At 38.7% G+C, this 20294-nt stretch overlaps 7 pseudogenes; all 7 read right to left on the bottom strand.

Annotated features, from left to right (window-relative positions):
• Positions 1 to 127: 127 nt before the first annotated feature.
• Positions 128 to 1001, bottom strand: LOC132643718 (flowering time control protein FPA-like; annotated as a pseudogene).
• Positions 1002 to 2346: 1345 nt separating this feature from the next.
• Positions 2347 to 4916, bottom strand: LOC132643717 (flowering time control protein FPA-like; annotated as a pseudogene).
• Positions 4917 to 5151: 235 nt separating this feature from the next.
• LOC132643714 (flowering time control protein FPA-like) lies at positions 5152 to 6360 on the bottom strand (annotated as a pseudogene).
• Positions 6361 to 8639: 2279 nt separating this feature from the next.
• LOC132643713 (flowering time control protein FPA-like) lies at positions 8640 to 10831 on the bottom strand (annotated as a pseudogene).
• A 624-nt stretch (positions 10832 to 11455) lies between these two features.
• On the bottom strand, positions 11456 to 13510 carry LOC132643712 (flowering time control protein FPA-like; annotated as a pseudogene).
• A 1666-nt stretch (positions 13511 to 15176) lies between these two features.
• LOC132643711 (flowering time control protein FPA-like) lies at positions 15177 to 16433 on the bottom strand (annotated as a pseudogene).
• Positions 16434 to 17936: 1503 nt separating this feature from the next.
• On the bottom strand, positions 17937 to 19236 carry LOC132643710 (flowering time control protein FPA-like; annotated as a pseudogene).
• Positions 19237 to 20294: the final 1058 nt, after the last annotated feature.

Here is a 20294-nt window from a genome sequence, read left to right as displayed (position 1 = left end):
GAGAGTAATGGTTTGGCGTGTTCAAGAATTGTGGATGAGCTTGAAGCTGTGAGAAAGCTTGTGTTTGGTTGTTAAACTGGCTACCAAACTATGCCATGTGATCGACAGCTTTACTAGGAGCCTACAGTTAATATCTCCAAGATTGTTGCTGCACTTTTCCGGGTGCAATAACAACATATGATATAGGCATACCAGCAGAAGGTCCTGCTGGTGCGGTTGTTCCTACCACACTTGATAACTTGTTAGCTGGTAGCATCTTTGCTAGGGTTGCAATAAGTTCAGGTGTTTAAGAGATCCCTGCTTGGGCTGGTGCTGCAGTATTGCTTAGTGTACAGGATTCCCGAGGTATGCTGCAGTATTACTTGGCTGCACAGGATTTCTGGGGCATGCATCAGTTAGAGAACCATACTCAGTTGAAGGCTTCATATCTTCTTAGGTGACCTGAATATAGTTCATCTGTGAAACCCTTTCCACAGATGGCATTGCATCATACGTAGCTTGAGAGGATGTAAACCGTGGTACATCAACATACTGAGTTTGATTGGACCCTAGTGGAAAGGATGTGCTACTAGGTACATAATGTGCAAACTTTAGAACCACCCCATAAAGACGTTCTGGACCAGCAACTTTCAAAACCTTCGTGAGGAAGTTAGAAGGTGGCTACAAGAACAAGGTTGTTCCATCATCAAATCTTGCAGCCCTAGCACGATCTTTGGAATCACTTTTATGTTAAGTCACAAGTTTTTCTTGGCTACATTTTCTGTTAGCTCCTTCCATTTTATTTTATTACATTTTATCGGCACGCGCATTGCACGTCAATGCCAGTCATGTCGAAATATTTTGAGACCTCTTTTTTTAATTTTTGTCTTAGCCCTGCTATTATATTGAGTTGCACGTGCTTACCTAAAATTGGTTATACTTTGATCGAGAAAGTACTATTATTTTGTTATTTAACAAAAATAATGTACGTAAATAAATATCAAGGAGAATACAAACTCCATTTCAATTTAGAATAAAACAAATAATAGGATTCGAGCAATTCACTAAATTTATCTCCAAGCAAAAGGCTATTATTGCCTTTATTATTTTCTCATCTCCCTAACCAACCTTAAAATCCATGCTTGATTACAAAGAAAAATGATCACAAAACCTTAGATTTGACCCACACGTGGTTAAAATAAACTGATTTTGACGACTTGACCAAACATGTGATTAATCTCGTCTATAAATGGCATAATCTCTTTCACAAGAGACTCTCCTTTTTTGGGTGTCTATAAAAGCTATGCTTTTTCCCGACTTCTACGTTCAATCACAAATGAAAAACAATTTTACTGCTCCTTTACTTCTTCTTTTTGTGATATTGTTTTCTTTCTCTTAACAATCTTGAGTACAACTCAAATTTTCTTGATCATGAACTATTTATCTTCAATGGACGATCAAAATCTAATCTAGTTCGTTTGGGAAATCGCAACAAGTATGCTCCTAATAACGTGTGTGATTTATTTCTGCCACCGCCGCCATCACCCCTACATATGCCAACACACAATTCCCTTATTTCAATCTATCATAAATTTCCATAGCTATATTTTCATCCACCAGTTCCAGCGACATGGTTAGCCGATGTCCATGAAGCTTCTAACCTAGATGTTGTCACCTACACTTTCTGCTATCTCTTTCCATTTTATTTATAAGTAGTTTATTGGCACTTGCGTTGCACATGTGTGTCGAGTTATGTTAGAGAATTTCTAGACCTATTTTTGATATTTCCTTTAAACCTTTTTATTATACTGAGATGCATATGCTAAATTAAATGATGTTGGCGACTTGACCAAACAGTCTCATATGTAAATATCATAATACATTTCTCAAGTTTGTCTTATTTTCTGGTGCCAATAAAAAAAAATGTGTTTTTGAGTACTAATATAGATACTTATTTAATAAACATTCAAAATATTACAAATCATAGTAGAGCCCTCATGGGCTAATAGTTTGGACTTAGTAGAACCAGCAGGCGCATTGCTAGTAGTAGATGATGTTTTAGACATCGAGCCCAAAGTGTTTCTATAACTTATGTCACGCAGGACATTTAAGTTTCCAAGACTAGCAAGCATATTAGTAATAAGTACATTGATATTTTTCTCAAAAGAGGCGGTCCGTTAGTGATTTTGCCTAAGCTGATTTTCCACAAAGAGGGGAAGCCGTACTAGGTAGAACACTTTATTTATACTTGACTGGGTAAGAGCTTCCTTAGCTAGTAGGTGCGCGACTACATTTCCTTGTCTTAAATTATGCCGGATCAGGGGAGCCTTCAAGTGTAACATTAATAATCTAGCTCAAGAGATCTTCTCAATGATTGCCCGAGCATTCCCCACTTTGACTAGTTAGCTTCTACTGGCGTATCTTAGAAAGGATATTAGCTGCGAACATTAGAGTTGACTGGTAGCATTCGTTCTTGTCAACCTCCGATTCTGATCCCTCAGCTTAAAGAGACCCAGGAAGTGCAGACTACAATTGCTGCATTTGAGTTAGAAGCCCTATCCTAGAGGCAATAGGCATGCCAACTTGTGGCTGGGAAACATTAGCACCATGATTCTGGTTGGGCAATGAAGCAAGATTTGTTGGTTGTTGAGGTACTGATGAAGCATAATGTCCAAAGGCATCTGTGCCATGAACCCTGCAAGAACCACTCACAGTATCTTGATGTCTTCCAAACTGAAGATGTCAATAAACATGGGGCTGGGTTGAGAGCTGTGTACCTTTAGAAATGATGACCCAGGTCGATGTCTGATGAGGACCACCTTGTGCTTGCAAGTTGAGGTTATGCTCTTGCATTTGGCTAAAATAAGTGGCCCCTTGAGAATAATGGTTTGGTGTGGTCATGACTTGCGGATGAGCTTGAACCTGTGAGAAACTTGTGTTTGGTTGTTAAACTGGCTACCAAACTGTGCCATGTGCTCGACAACTTTACCAGAAGCTTGATGTTCATATCCCCAAGGCTATTGCTTCACTTTCCAGGTGCAACAACAATATCTGATGCAGGCATACCAGGCGCGGTTGTTCCTACCACACTTGATAACTTGTTATCTGGTAGCATCTTTCCTAGGGTTACAACAAGTTCAGGTGTTAAAGAGACCCCTACTTGGGTTGGTGCTGCTTGCTTTAGTGTATAGGATTCCGAGGTATACTGCAGTATTACTTGGCTGCATAGGATTTCTGGGGTATGCATCAGTTAGAGAACCATAGTCAATTGAAGGCTTTAGATCTTCTTGGGTAACTTGATTATAGTTCATCTGTGAAACCCTTTCCACAGATGGCATTGCATCATATTCAGCTTGAGAGGATTTAATCCTTGGTGCATCGAAATACTAAGGTTCATTGGAACCTGGTGGCAAGGATGTGCCACTTGGTACATGATGTGCAACCACCCCATAAAGTCGTTCTGGACCCGCAACTTTCAGATCCTTCTTGAGAAAGTCAAAGGAGGCAACAAGAACAAGGTTGTTCCATCATAATATCTTGCCACCCTAGCACGATCTTTGGAACCACTTTTATGTTCAGTCACAAGTTTTTCTTAACTACATTTTCTACTAGCTACTTCCATTTTATTTTATTAAGTTTATCGGCACGCGAGTTGCACGTGTATACCAGCCATGTCAAAATATTTCAAGACCTCTCTTTTTAATTTTTGTCTTAGCTCCTCCCATTATATTTAGCTACATGTGGTCACATAAAATTGGTTATACTTTGATCGAGAAAGTACAATTATATTGTTCTTTTAACAAAAATAATGTACGTAAATAGATATCAAGAGAATACACAGTCCATTTTAATTTAGTATAAAACAAATAATAGGAATCTAGAAATTTACTAAATTTATCTCAAAGCAAAAGGCTATTAATGCCTTTATTAGCTTCTTATCTCCCTTACCAACCATAAAATCCTTGCTTGATTACAAAGACCACAAAACCTTACCTTAGCTTTGACCCACACGTGCTTAAAATAAACTAATTTCGACGACTTGACCAAACACGCTGTTAAACTCTTCTGTAAATAGCATAATCTCTTTCACAAGATTCTCTCCTTTTTTGGGCGTCTATAAAAGCTAAGGTTTTGCCTGACTTCTACGTCCATTCACAGATGAAAAACAATTTTACTACTCCTCTGCTTCTTCTTTTTGTGTTATTATTTCTTTCACTTAATAATCGTGAGTACAACTCAAATTTTCTTGATCAAGAAATATTTATCTTTAATGGACGATCAAAATCTAATGTAGTTTGTGCTGGAAATTGCAACAATTCTGCTCCTAATAACATCTGAGATTCACCATCACCCCTACATTTGCCAACACGCAAATCCCTTATTTCAAGCTATCATAAATTTCCATATCCATATTTTCATCCACCAGCTTCGGCAACATGGTTATCCACTGTCCATGAAGCTTCTAACCTAGATGTTGTTACCTACGTTTTCTGCTAGCTCCGTCCATTCTATTTATTACTTGTCTATTGGAACGTATGGTTCACGTGTATGTCAAGTTATGTAAGAGAATTTCTAAACCTCGTTTTGATATTTCCTTTAAACCTTTTTATTATACTGAGATGCATGTGCTAAATTAAATGATGTTGGCGACTTGACCAAACAGTCTATATGTAAATATAATAAAATATTTCTCAAGATTATCTTATTTTCTGGTGCCTATAAGAAAAACTGTTTTTCTAAGTACTAATACAAATACTTATATAGTAAACATTCAAAATATTACAAATCATAGTAGAGCCCTCATGGGCTAACAGTTTGGACTTAGTAGATCTAGCAGGCGCATCGCAAGTAGTAGACGAAGCGTTAGACATAGAACCCAAAGAGTTTCTAGGACTTATTTCATGCAAGACATTTAAGTTTCCAAGACTAGAAAGCATATTAGTAGTAAGAACATTGATATTTTTCACAAAAGAGGCAGTCCTTTTGTGATTTTGCCACAGCTGGTTTTCCAAAAAGGGGTAAGTCGTAATAGGCTGAACACTTTATTTATACTGAATTGGGTAAGAGTTTTCTACACTAGTAGGTGCGCGACTGCATTTCATTGTCTTAAATTAAGCCGGATCAGGGGAGCCTTCAAGTGCAGCATTAACAACCTAGCTTAAAGAGATCTTCTCAATGATCGCCTGAGCCTTGCCCACTTTGACTATTTGGCATCTGCTGGTGTATCTTAGAAAGAAGATTAGCTGCAGATATTAAAGTTGGCTGGTAACGTTCGCTCTTGTCTACCTCTGGTTCTTATCCCTCCTCTTTTACAGACCCATAAAGTGCAGATTACAACTGCAACATTTGAGTAGGAAGCCCTATCCTAGAGGCAATAGGCATGCTAGCTTGTGGCTGGGAAACATTAGCACTATGAGTATAGTTGGGCAATGAAGCAAGATTTGTTCGTTGTTGAGGAACAGATGAACCATAATGTCCAAAGGCATCTGTGCCAAGAACCCTCCAAGAACCAGTCACAACATCTTGATGTCAACCAAACTGAAGATGTCAATCAATATGGGGTTGGTCGAAGAACTGTGTACCTTGAGAAATATTGGCCCAGGTCGATATTTGAGGAGGACCACCTTGTGCTTACAGGTTGAGGTTATGCTCTTGCATTTGGCCAAAAGTAGTGGCCCCTTAAGAATAATGGTTTGGTGTGTTCAAGACTTGCGGATGAGCTTGAAGCTGTGAGAAAACTTGTGTTTGGTTGTTAAAATGGCTACCAAACTGTGCCTTGTGATCGACAGCTTCACCAGGGGCTTGCTGTTCATATCTTAACAACTGTTGCTGCACTTTTCCAGGTGCAACAACAACATCTGATTTAGGCATACCAGCAGAATGTCCTGCTGGCGCGGTTGTTCCTACCACACTTGATAACTTGTTAGCTGGTAGCATCTTTGCTAGGGTTGCAATAAGTTCAGGTGTTAAAGAGATCCCTGCTTGGGCTGGCGCTGCAGTATTGCTTTGGTGTACAGGATTCCCGAGGTATGCTGCAGTATTATTTGGCTGCACAGGATTTCTGGGGTATGCATCAGTTAGAGAACCATACTCAATTGAAGGCTTAAAATCTTCTCAGGTAACCTGATTATAGTTCATTTGTGAAACCTTTTCCATTGATGGCATTGCATTATACGTAGCTTGAGAGGATGTTATCAGTGGTGCATCGACATACTCAGGTTGATTGGACCCTGGTGGCAAGTATGTGCCACTGGGTACATGATGTAAAAACTTTAAAACCATCCCATAAAGACGTTCTGGACCAGCAACTTTCAGAACCTTCGTGAGGAAGTCATAAGGTGGCTAGAAGAACAAGGTTGTTCTATCTTGCCACCCCTGCATGATCTTTGGAACAACATTTATGTTCAGTCACAGGTTTTTCTTAACTACATTTTCTACTAGCTCCTTCCATTTTATTTTATTACAAGTTTATCGGCACGTGCATGCCAGTCATGTCGAAAAATTTCGAGACCTCTCTTTTTAATTTTTGTCTTAGCCCCTCCCATTATATTTAGCTGCACGTGCTCACATAAAATTGATTATACTTTGATCGAGAATGTACTATTATATTATTCTTTTAACAAAATTAATATACGTAAATAGATATCAAGAAGAATATAAACTCCATTTTAATTTAGTATAAAACAAATAATTGGATTCTAGCAATTTGCTAAATTTATCTCCAAGAAAAAGGCTATTAATTCCTTTATTAGTTTCTTATCTCCCTAACCAACCTTAAAATCCAAGCTTGATTGCAAAGAAAAATGACCACAAAACCATAGCTTTGACCCACACATGCTTGAAATAAACAAATTTTGACGACTTGACCAAACGCGCTTTTAAAATCGTCTGTAAATGGCATAATCTCTTTCACAAGATTTTCTCCTTTTCTGGGTGTCTATAAAAGCTAAGGTTTTGCCCGAATTCTACATTCAATCTCAAATGAAAAACATTTTTTCTGTTCCTCTGCTTCTTCTTTTTGTGTTATTGTTTCTTTCTCTTAACAATCTTGAGTACAACTCAAATTTTCTCGATCAAGAACTATTTATCTGTAATGGACGATCAAAATCTAATCTAGTTCGTACTGGAAATCGCAAGAAGTCTGCTGGTAATAACGTCTGAGATTTATTTCTCCCACCGCCGCCGTCACCCCCCATATATGCCAATAGGCTATCATAAATTTCCATATTTGTATTTTCATCCACCTGCTCCGCGACATGGTCAGCCGCTGTCCACGAAGCTTCTAACTTACATGTTGTTACCTACATTTTCTGCTAGCTCCGTCCATTTTTTTTTGTACTAGTTTATTAGCACGTGCAGCGCACGTGTATGTCGAGTCATGTCAGAGAATTTATAGACCTCTTTCTGATATTTCCTTTAAACCCTTCCATTATATTGAGATCCATGTACTCAAATTATATTAAGAGCTTCCACAGCTAATAGGTGCGCAACAACATTTCCTTGTCTGAAATGATGCCGGATTAGGGGAGCCTTCAAGTGCAACAGTAAAAACCAACCTCAAGGAGATCTTCTCAATGATTTCCTGAGCCTTGCCTACTTTGACTATTTGGCTTCTACTGGTGTATCTTAGAAAGGATATTAGCTGCGAGTTGCATGGTAGTGTCTGTACTTGTCAACCTCCGGTTCTGATCCCTTCTCTTGTACCGACCCATAAAGTGCAGATTGCAACTGCTGCATTTGAATTGGAAGCCCTATCCCAGAGGAAATAGGCATGCCAGTTCGTGGCTGGGAAACTTTAGCACCATGAGTCTGGTTGGGCAAGGATGTGCCACTAAGTAAATGATGTAAAAACTTTAAAACCACCCCATAAAGACGTTCTGGACCAGCAACTTTCAGAACCTTCGTGCGGAAGTCAGAAGGTGGCTAGAAGAACAAGGTTGTTCTAACTTGCCACCCCTGCATGATATTTGGAATAATTTTTATGTTCAGTCACAGGTTTTTCTTAACTACATTTTCTACTAGCTCCTTCCATTTTATTTTATTACAAGTTTATCGGCACGCGCGTTGCACGTGCATGCCAGTCATGTCGAAAAATTTCGAGACCTCTCTTTTTAATTTTTGTCTTAGCCCCTCCCATTATATTTAGCTGCACGTGCTCACATAAAATTGATTATACTTTGATCGAGAATGTACTATTATATTATTTTTTTAACAAAAATAATGTACGTAAATAGATATCAAGGAGAATATAAACTCCATTTCAATTTAGTATAAAACAAATAGTTGGATTCTAGCAATTTGCTAAATTTATCTCCAAGAAAAAGGATATTAATTCCTTTATTAGTTTCTTATCTCCCTAACAAACCTTAAATTCTAGGCTTGATTACAAAGAAAAATGACCACAAAACCTTAGCTTTGACCCACACGTGCTTAAAATAATCTGATTTCGATGACTTGACCAAACACGCTATTAAACTCGTCTGTATATGGCATAGTATCTTTCACAAGATTATCTCCTTTTATGGGTGTCTATAGAAGCTAAGGTTTTGCCCGACTTGTACATTCAATCTCAAATAAAAAACAATTTTTCAATCTGAAATTATGCCGGATCAGGGGAGCCTTCAAGTGCAGCAATAACAACCTAGCTCAAGGAGATCTTCTCAACGATTGCCCGAGCCTTGCCTACTTTGACTATTTGGCTGCTGCTGGTGTATCTTAGAAAGGATATTAGCTACGAACATTAGAGTTACCTGGTAGTGTTCGTTCTTGTTAACCTCCGGTTCTGATCCGTCCTCTTGTACATACCCATAAAGTGCATATTGCAACTGCTGCATTTGAATTAGAAGACCTATCCCATAGGCAATAGGCATGCCAGCTTGTGGCATGGAAATATTAGATTCATGAATCTGGTTGGGCAACGAAGAAAGATTTGTTGGTTGTTGAGGAACAGATGACCCATAATGTCCAAAGGCATATGTGCAATGAACCCTCCAAGAACCACTTACAATATCTTGATTTCTTCCAAACTAAAGATGTCGATCAACATGGGGCTGAGCTGAGAACGGTGTACGTTATGAAATGATGGCCGAGGTCGATGTCTGAGAATGACCACCGTGTGCTTGCAAGTTGAGGTTATGCTCTTGAATTTTGCTAAAACTAGTAGCCCCTTGAAAATAATGGTTTAGCGTGTTTAAGACTTGCGGATGAGCTTTAAGCTGCGAGAAAACTTGTGTTTGGTTGTCAAACTGGCTACCAAACTTTGCCATGTGATCGGCAGCTTTACCAGGAGCGTGTTGTTCATATCTCCAAGACTGTTGATGCACTTTTATAGGTGCAACAACAATATCTGATGTAGGCATTACAGCAGAAGGTCCTGCAGGTGCGGTTGTTCCTACCACACTTGATAACTTGTTAGCTGGTAGCATCTTAGGTAGGGTTGCAATAAGTTAAGGTGTTAAAGAGACCCCTGCTTGGGTTTGTGCTGCAGCATTGCTTTGGTGGACAAGATTCTCGGGGTATGCTGCAGTATTACTTGGCCGCACAGGATTTCTGGGGTATGTATCCGTCAGAGAACCATAGTCAATTGATGGCTTCAGATCTTCTCGGGTAACCTGGTTATAGTTCATTTGTGAAACCCTTTCCACAGATGGCATTGCGTTATATGCAGCTTGAGAGGCTGTTATCCGTGGTGCATCGAGATACTGAGGTTGATTGGACCCTGGTGGCAAGGATGTGCCACTAGGTACACAATGTAAAAACTTTAAAATCACCACATAATGTCGTTCTGAACCAGCAACTTTCAGAACCTTCATGAGGAAGTCAGAAGGTGGAAACCACAAGAAGGTTGTTCCATCATCAAATCTTGACACCCCAACACGATCTTTGGAGCCACTTTTATGTTCAGAAAGAGGTTTTTCTTAACTAAATTTTCTACTAGCTCTTTCCATATTATTTTATTACAAGTTTATCGGCACGCGAGTTGCACGTGCATGCCAGTTAAGTCGAAAAATTTCGAGACCTCTGTTTTTAATTTTTGTCTTAGCCCCTCCCACTATATTTAGTTGCACGTGCTCACATAAAATTTATTATACTTTGATCGAGAAAGTACTACTGTATTGTTCTTTTAACAAATATAATGTACGTAAATAGATATCAATAAGAATACAAACTCCATTTCAATTTAGTATAAAACAAATAATAGGATTCTAGCAATTTGCAAAATTTATCTCCAAGCAAAAGGATATTAATGCCGTTATTAGTTTCTTATCTCCCTAACCAACCTTAAAATCGATGCTTGATTACAAAGAAAAATGACCATAAAACCTTAGCTTTGACCCACACGTGCTTAAAATAAACTGATTTCGACGACTTGACCAAACACACTATTAAACTCATCTGTAAATGGCATAATCACTTTCACAAGATTCTTTTTTTTTCAAGGTGTCTATAAAAGCTCGGGTTTTGCCTTACTTGTACGTTGAATCACAAATGAAAAACAATTTTACTGCTTCTTTGCTTCTTCTTTTTGTGTTATTGTTTCTTTCTCTTAACAATCTTGAGTACAACTCAAATTTTCTTGGTCAAGAACTATTTATCTTTAAGGGATGATCAAAATCTAATCTAGTGCGTTCTGGAAATCGGAACAAGTCATCTCCTAATAACGTCTGAAATTTATTTCTGCCACCGCCGCCGTCACCCCCACATATGCCAATACACAATTCCCTTATTTCAAGCTATCATAAATTTTCATATCTATATTTTCATCCACCAGCTCCAGCGACATGGTCAACCGCTGTCCACGAAGCTTCTAACCTAGACGTTGTTACCTACGTTTTCTGCTAGCTCCGTCCATTTTTTTTTATTACCAGTTTATTGGCACGTGCAACGCAAGTGTATGTCGAGTTATGTAAGAGAATTTCTAAACCTCGTTTTGATATTTCCTTTAAACCCTTTTATTATATTGAGATGCATGTGCTAAATTAAATGATGTTGGCGACTTGACCAAACAGTCTATATGTAAATATAATATAATTAAATGTTTTTCTAAGTACTAATACAAATACTTATATAGTAAACATTAAAAATATTACAAATCATAGTAGAGCCCTCATGGGCTAACAGTTTGGACTTAGTAGATCTAGCAGGCGCATCGCAAGTAGTAGACGAAGCGTTATACATAGAGCCAAAAGAGTTTCTAGGACATATTGCACGAGAGACATTTACGTTTCCAAGACTAGCAAGTATATTAGTAGTAAGTACATTGATATTTTTCACAAAAGAGGAAGTCCCTTTATGATTTTGCCACAGTTGGTTTTCCAAAAAGGGGGTAAGCCGTACTAGGTAGAACACTTTATTTATAATGTACTGGAGAACTTCCTTAGCTAGTAGGTGCGCGATTGCATTTCATTGTCTTAAATTATGACGGATCAGAGGAGCCTTCAAGTGCAGCATTAACAACCTAGCTAAAGAGATGTTCTTAATGATTGCCTGAGCCTTGCCCACTTTGACTATTTGGCTTCTGCTGGTGTATCTTAGAAAGGAGATTAGCTGTGGACATTAAAGTTACCTGGTAACGTTCATTCTTGTCTACCTCTAGTTCTGATCCCTCCTCCTGTACAGACCCATAAAGTGCAGATTGCAACTGCTACATTTGAGTATGAAGCCCTATCCCAGAGGCAATAGGCATTCCAGCTTGTGGCTGGGCAACATTAGCACCATGAGTCTAGTTGGGCAATGAAGCAAGGTTTGTTCGCTGTTGAGGAACAGATGAACCATAATGTCCAAAGGCATCTGTGCCATGAACCCTCTAAGAACCACTCACAACATCTTGATGTCTTCCAAACTGAAGATGTCAATCAATATGGGGTTGGTCGGAGAACTGTGTACCTTGAGAAATATTGGCCCAGGTCGATATTTGAGGAGGACCACCTTGTGCTTACAGGTTGAGGTTATGCTCTTGCATTTGGCAAAAAGTAGTGGCCCCTTAAGAATAATGGTTTGGTGTGTTCAAGACTTGCGGATGAGCTTGAAGCTGTGAGAAAACTTGTGTTTGGTTATTAAAATGGCTACCAAACTGTGCCTTGTGATCGGCAGCTTTACCAAGAGTTTGTTGTTCATATCTCAAAGACTGTTGCTGCACTTTTCCAGGTGCAACAACAATATCTGATTCAGGCATACCAGCAGAATGTCCTGCTAGCGCGGTTGTTCCTACCACACTTGATAACTTGTTAGCTGGTAGCATCTTTGCTAGGGTTGCAATAAGTTCAGGTGTTAAAGAGATCCCTGCTTGGGTTGGCGCTGCAGTATTGCTTTGGTGTACAGGATTCCCGAGGTATGCTGCAGTATTATTTGGCTGAACAGGATTTCTGGGGTATGCATCAGTCAGAGAACCATACTCAATTGAAGGCTTCAAATCTTCTCAGGTAACCTGATTATAGTTCATTTGTGAAACCTTTTCCATTGATGACATAATCTCTTTCACAAGATTCTCTCCTTTTCTGGGTGTCTATAAAAGCTAGGGTTTTGCCCGAATTCTACATTCAATCTCAAATGAAAAACATTTTTTCTGTTCCTCTGCTTCTTCTTTTTGTGTTATTGTTTCTTTCTCTTAACAATCTTGAGTACAACTCAAATTTTCTTGATCAAGAACTATTTATCTGTAATGGACGATCAAAATATAATCTAGTTCATACTGGAAATCACAACAAGTCTGCTGGTAATAACATCTGAGATTTATTTCTCCCACCACCGCCGTCACCCCCCATATATGCCAATAGGCTATCATAAATTTCCATATTTGTATTTTCATTCACCTGCTCCGGCGACATGGTCAACCGCTGTCCACGAAGCTTCTAACTTAGATGTTGTTACCTACATTTTCTGCTAGCTCCGTCCATTTTTTTTAGTACTATTTTATTAGCACGTGCAGCGCACGTGTATGTCGAGTTATGTCAGAGAATTTCTAGACCTCTTTCTGATATTTCCTTTAAACCCTTCCATTATATTGAGATGCATGTGATCAAATTATATTAAGAGCTTCCACAGCTAATAGGTGCGCAACTGCATTTCCTTGTCTGAAATTATGCCGGATCAGGGGAGCCTTCAAGTGCAACAGTAACAACCAACCTCAAGGAGATCTTCTCAATGATTGCCTGAGCCTTGCCCACTTTGACTATTTGGCTTCTACTGGTGTATCTTAGAAAGGATATTAGCTGCGAGTTACCTGGTAGTGTATGTTCTTGTCAACCTCCGGTTCTGATCCCTTATCTTGTACAGACCCATAAAGTGCAGATTGCAACTGCTGCATTTGAATTGGAAGCCTTATCCCAGAGGAAGCAGGCATGCCAGTTCGTGGCTGGGAAACTTTAGCATCATGAGTCTGGTTGGGCAAGGATGTGCCACTAGGTACATGATGTAAAAACTTTAAAACCACCCCATAAAGACGTTCTGGACCAGCAACTTTCAGAACCTTCGTGCGGAGGTCAGAAAGTGGCTAGAAGAACAAGGTTGTTCTATCTTGCCACCCCTGCATGATCTTTGGAACAACTTTTATGTTCAGTCACAGGTTTTTCTTAACTACATTTTCTACTAGCTCCTTCCATTTTATTTTATTACAAGTTTATCGGCACGCGCGTTGCACGTGCATGCCAGTCATGTCGAAAAATTTCGAGACCTCTCTTTTTAATTTTTGTCTTAGCCCCTCCCATTATATTTAGCTGCACATCCTCACATAAAATTGATTATACTTTGATCGAGAATGTACTATTATATTATTTTTTTAACAATACTATTATATTATTTTTTTAACAAAAATAATGTACGTAAATAGATATCAAGAAGAATATAAACTCCATTTCAATTTAGTATAAAACAAATAATTGGATTCTAGAAATTTGGTAAATTTATCTCCAAGCAAAAGGCTATTAATTCCTTTATTAGTTTCTTATCTCCCTAACAAACCTTAAAATCTAGGCTTGATTACAAAGAAAAATGACCACAAAACCTTAGCTTTGACCCACACGTGCTTAAAATAATCTGATTTCGATGACTTGACTAAACACGCTATTAAACTCGTCTGTAAATGGCATAGTCTCTTTCACAAGATTATCTCCTTTTCTGGGTGTCTATAGAAGCTAAGGTTTTGCCCGACTTGTACATTCAATCTCAAATGAAAAACATTTTTACTGTTCCTCTGTTTTTTTTTTGTGTTATTGTTTCTTTCTCTTAACAATCTTGAGTACAACCCAAATTTTATTGATCAAGAACTATTTGTCTTTAACAGACGATCAAAATCTAATCTAGTTCGTGCTGGAAATCGCAACAAGTCTGCTGCTAATAACGTCTGAGATTTATTTCTGCCACCGCCGCCGTCACCCCTACATATGCCAATTCACAATTCCCTTATTTCAAGCTATCATAAATTTCCACATCGATATTTTCATCCACAAGCTCCGACGACATGGTCAGCCGCTGTCCACGAAGGTTCTAACCTAGATGTTGTTACCTACGTTATCTACGAGCTCCGTCCATTTTATTTATTACTAGTTTATTGGCACATGCAACGCACGTGTATGTCGAGTTATGTTAGAGAATTTCTAGACCTCTTTTTGATATTTCATTTAAACCCTTCCATTATATTGAGATGCATGTGCTCAAATTAAATGATGTTCGCGACTTGACCAAACAGTCTCATATGTGAATTTCATAATATCTTTCTCAAGATTCTCGTATTTTCTGGTGCCTGTAAAAACAAAAGTTTTTTTTAATACTAATACGGATACTTATATAATAAACATTCAAAATATTACAAATCTTAGTAGAGCCCTAATGGGCTAAAAGTTTTGATTTAGTAGAACTAGCAGGCGCATCGCAAGTAGTAGACGATGCGTTAGACATAGAACCCAAAGAGTTTCTAGGACTTATGTCGCCCAGGACATTTAGGTTTCCAAGACTAGCTAGCATATTAGTAGTAAGTACATTGATATTTTTCACAAAAGAGGCAGTCCCTTTATGATTTTGCCAAAGCTGGATTTCATCAAAGGGGGGAAGCCCTACTAGGTAGAACTCTTTATTTATACTGGACTGGGTAAGAGCTTCCTTAGCTAGTAGGTGCGTGACTGTATTTCCTTGCCTGAAATTATGACGGATCAGGGGAGCCTTCAAGTGCAGAAATAACAACCTAGCTCAAGGAGATCTTCTCAACGATTGCCCGAGCATTGCCTACTTTGACTATTTGGCTTCTGCTGGTGTATCTTAGAAAGGATATTAGCTGCGAACATTAGAGTTACCTAGTAGTGTTCGTTCTTGTTAACCTCCGGTTCTGATCCGTCCTCTTGTACATACCCATAAAGTGCATATTGCAACTGCTGCATTTGAATTAGAAGCCCTATCCCAGAGGCAATAGGCATGCCAGCTTGTGGCACGGAAATATTAGATTCATGAATCTGGTTGGGCAACGAAGAAAGATTTGTTGGTTGTTGAGGAACAGATGACCCATAATGTCCAAAGGCATCTGTGCAATGAACCCTCCAAGAACCACTTACAATATCTTGATTTCTTCCAAACTAAAGATGTCGATCAACATGGGGCTGAGCTGAGAACGGTGTACGTTATGAAATGATGGCCGAGGTCGATGTCTGAGAATGACCACCGTGTGCTTGCAAGTTGAGGTTATGCTCTTGAATTTTGCTAAAACTAGTAGCCCCTTGAAAATAATGGTTTAGAGTGTTTAAGACTTGCGGATGAGCTTGAAGCTGCGAGAAAACTTGTGTTTGGTTGTTAAACTGGCTACCAAACTTTGCCATGTGATCGGCAGCTTTACCAGGAGCGTGTTGTTCATATCTCCAAGACTGTTGCTGCACTTTTCTAGGTGCAACAACAATATCTGATGCAGGCATTACAGCAGAAGGTCCTGCAGGTGCGGTTGGTAGCATCTTTGGTAGGGTTGCAATAAGTTAAGGTGTTAAAGAGACCCCTACTTGGGTTTGTGCTGCAGCATTGCTTTGGTGGACAAGATTCTCGGGGTATGTTGCAGTATTACTTGGCCGCACAGGATTTCTGGTGTATGCATCCGTCAGAGAACCATAATCAATTGATGGCTTCAGATCTTCTCGGGTAACCTGGTTATAGTTCATTTGTGAAACCCTTTCCACAGATGGCATTGCGTTATGTGCAGCTTGAGAGGCTGTTATCCGTGGTGCATCGACATACTGAGGTTGATTGGACCCTGGTGGCAAGGATGTTCCACTAGGTACACAATGTACAAACTTTAAAATCACCACATAATGTCATTCTGAACCAGCAACGTTCAGAACCTTCATGAGGAAGTCAGAAGGTGGAAACCACAAGAAGGTTGTTCCATCATCAAATCTTGACACCCCAACACGATCTTTCGAACCACTTTTATGTTCAGAAAGAGGTTTTTCTTTACTAAATTTTCTACTAGCTCTTTCCATATTATTATTACAAGTTTATCGGCACGCGAGTTGCACGTGCATGCCAGTTAGGTCGAAAATTTCGAGACATCTTTTTTTAATTTTTGTCTTAGCCCCTCCCACTATATTTAGTTGCACGTGCTCACATAAAATTTATTATACTTTGATCGAGAAAGTACTACTGTATTGTTCTTTTAACAAAAATAATGTACGTAAATAGATATCAATAAGAATACAAACTCCATTTCAAAAGGCTATTAATGCCGTTATTAGTTTCTTATCTTCCTAACCAACCTTAAAATCGATGCTTGATTACAAAGTAAAATGACCATAAAACCTTAGCTTTGACCCACACGTGCTTAAAATAAACTGATTTCGACGACTTGACTAAACACACTATTAAACTCATCTGTAAATGGCATAATCACTTTCACAAGATTCTTTTTTTTTCAAGGTGTCTATAAAAGCTCAGGTTTTGCCTTACTTGTACGTTGAATCACAAATGAAAAACAATTTTACTGCTTCTCTGCTTCTCCTTTTTGTGTTATTGTTTCTTTCTCTTAACAATCTTGAGTACAACTCAAATTTTCTTGGTCAAGAACTATTTATCTTTAAGGGATGATCAAAATCTAATCTAGTGCGTTCTGGAAATCGGAACAAGTCATCTCCTAATAACGTCTGAAATTTATTTCTGCCACCGCCGCCGTCACATATGCCAATACACAATTCCCTTATTTCAAGCTATCATAAATTTCCATATCTATATTTTCATCCACCAGCTCCGGCGACATGGTCAGCCGTTGTCCACGAAGCTTCTAACCTAGATGTTGTTACCTACGTTTTCTGCTAGCTCCGTCCATTTTTTTTTATTACCAGTTTATTGGCACGTGCAACACAAGTGTGTGTCGTGTTATGTTAGAGAATTTCTAGACCTCTTTTTGGTGTTTCCTTTAAACCCTTTTACTATACTGTGATGCATGTGCTAAGTTAAATGATTTTGGCGACTTGATGTAACAGTCTATATGTAAATATCATAATATATTTCTGAAGATTCTCTTATTTTCTGGTGCCTATAAGAAAAAAATGTATTTTCTAGTACTATTACAGATACTTATATAATAAACATTCAAAATATTACAAATCAGAGTAGAGCCCTCGTGGGCTAACTGTTTGGACTTAGTAGATCTAGTAGGCGCATTGCAAGTAGTAGACGAAGCGTTAGACATAGAACCCAAAGAGTTTCTAGGACATATTGCACGAGAGACATTTAAGTTTCCAAGACTAGCAAGTATAATAGTAGTAAGTACATTGATATTTTTCACAAAAGAGGAAGTCCCTTTATGATTTTGCCACAGTTGGTTTTCCAAAATGGGGGTAAGCCGTACTAGGTAGAACACTTTATTTATACTGGACTGGAGAACTTCCTTAGCTAGTAGGTGCGCGATTGCATTTCATTGTCTTAAATTATGACGGATCGGGGGAGCCTTCAAGTGCAGCATTAACAACCTAGCTAAAGAGATGTTCTTAATGATTGCCTGAGCCTTGCCCACTTTGACTTTTTGGCTTCTACTGGTGTATCTTAGAAAGGATATTAGCTGTGGACATTAAAGTTACCTGGTAACGTTCATTCTTGTCTACCTCTAGTTCTGATTCCTCCTCCTGTACAGACCCATAAAGTGCAGATTGCAACTGCTACATTTGAGTAGGAAGCCCTATCCCAGAGGCAATAGGCATTCCAGCTTGTGGCTGGGAAATATTAGCACCATGAGTCTAGTTGGGCAATGAAGAAAGATTTGTTAGTTGTTGAGGAACAAATAAACCATAATGTCCAAAGTCATTTGTGCCATGAACCCTCTAAGAACCACTCACAGCATCTTGATGTCTTCCAAACTGAAGATGTCGATCAATATGGGGCTGGGCTGAGAATTGTGTACCTTGAGAAATAATAGCCGAGGTTGATGTCTGAAGAGGACCACCTTGTGCTTCCAAGTTGAGGTTATGCTCTTGCTTTTAGCTAAAACTAGTGGCCCCTTAAGAATACTGGTTTGGAGTGTTCAGGACTTGCGGATGAGCTTGATGCCGTGAGAAAACTTGTTGTTTGGTTGTTAAACTGGCTACCAAACTGTGCCATGTGATCGGCAACTTTACCAGAAGCTTGTTATTCATATCTCCAAGACTATTGCTTCACTTTTCCAGGTGCAACAACAATATCTGATGCAGGCATACCAGGCACGGTTGTTCCTACCACACTTGATAACTTGTTAGCTGGTAGCATCTTTGCTAGGGTTGCAATAAGTTCAGGTGTTAAAGAGAGCCTTTCTTGGGTTGGTGCTGCAGTGTTGCTTTGGTGTACAGGATTCCCGGGGTATGCTGCAGTATTACTTGGATGCACAGGATTTCTGGGGTATGCATCCGTTAGAGAACCATAGTCAATTGAAGGCTTCAAATCTTCTTTGGTAACTTGATTATAGTTCATTTGTGAAACCCTTTCCACAGATGACATTGCATCATACGTAGCTTGAGAGGATGTTATCCATGGTGCATCGACTTACTGAGGTTGATTGGACCCTGGTGGCAAGGACGTGCCGCTAGGTACATGATGTAAAAACTTTAAAACCACCTCATAAAGACGTTTTGGACCAGCAACTTTCAGAACCTTCATGAGGAAGTCAAAAGGTGGCACCAAGAACAAGGTTGTTCCATCGTCAAATCTTTCCACCGCAGCACAATCTTTGGAACCACTTTTATGTTCAGTCACAAGTTTTTCTTAACTATATTTTCTACTAGCTCCTTCCATTTTATTTTATTACAAGTTTATCGGCATGCGCGTTGCACGTGCATGCCAGTCATGTCAAAAAAAATCGAGACCTTTTTTTTATTATTTTTGTCTTTGCCCCTTCCATTATATTGAGTTGCACGTGCTCACGTAAAATTGGTTATACTTTGATCGAGAACGTACAATTATATTGTTCTTTTAACAAAAATAATGTACGTAAATAGATATCAAGGAGAATACAGACTCCATTTAATTTTGTATAGAGCAAATAATTTGATTCTAGCAATTTGGTCATTTTTCTCCAAGTATTAATGCCTTTATTAGTTTCTTATCTCCCTAACCCACCTTAAAATCCATGCTTGATTACAAAGAAAATGACTACAAAACTGTAGCTTTGACCCACACGTGCTTAAAACATACTGATTTCGACGACTTGACCAAACACGCTGTTAAACTTATCTGTAGATGGCATAATCTCTTTCTCAAGTCCTTTTCTGCGTGTCTATAAAAGCTAAGGTTTTGCCCCACTTCTACATTCAATCACAAATGAAAAATAATTTTGATGTTCCTCTGCTTCTTCTTTTTGTGTTATTGTTTCTTTATCTTAACAATCTTGAGTGCAACTCAAATTTTCTTGATCAAGAACTATTTATCTTTGATGGGAGATCAAAATCTAATCTAGTTCATGCTGGAAATCGCAACAAGTCTGCTACAATTAATGTCTGTGATTTATTTCTGCCACAGCTGCCGTCACCCCTACATATGCCAATACACAATTCCCTTATTTCAAGCTATCATAAATTTCCATATCTATATTTTCATCCACCAGCTCCGACGACATGGTCAGCCGCTGTCCACAGAGCTTCTAACCGAGATGTTGTTACCTACGTTTTCTGCTAGCTCCGACCATTTTATTTATTACTGGTTTATTGGCACGTGCGTTGCACGTATATGTAGAGTTATGTCAGAGAATTTCGAGACCTCTAATATTTCTTTTAAACCCTTCCATTATATTGAGATGCATGTGCTCAAATTAAATGATGTTGGCAACTTGACCAAACACTCAAATGTAAGTATCGTAATCTCTTTCTCAAGATTCTCTCCTT

This window comes from Lycium barbarum, chromosome 6 (genome assembly GCF_019175385.1).
Source record: "Lycium barbarum isolate Lr01 chromosome 6, ASM1917538v2, whole genome shotgun sequence".
NCBI classification, from domain to species: Eukaryota; Viridiplantae; Streptophyta; class Magnoliopsida; order Solanales; family Solanaceae; genus Lycium; species Lycium barbarum.
The sequence above is the reverse complement of the archived record's forward strand: the minus strand, read 5'-3'. Positions and strand labels throughout refer to the sequence as shown.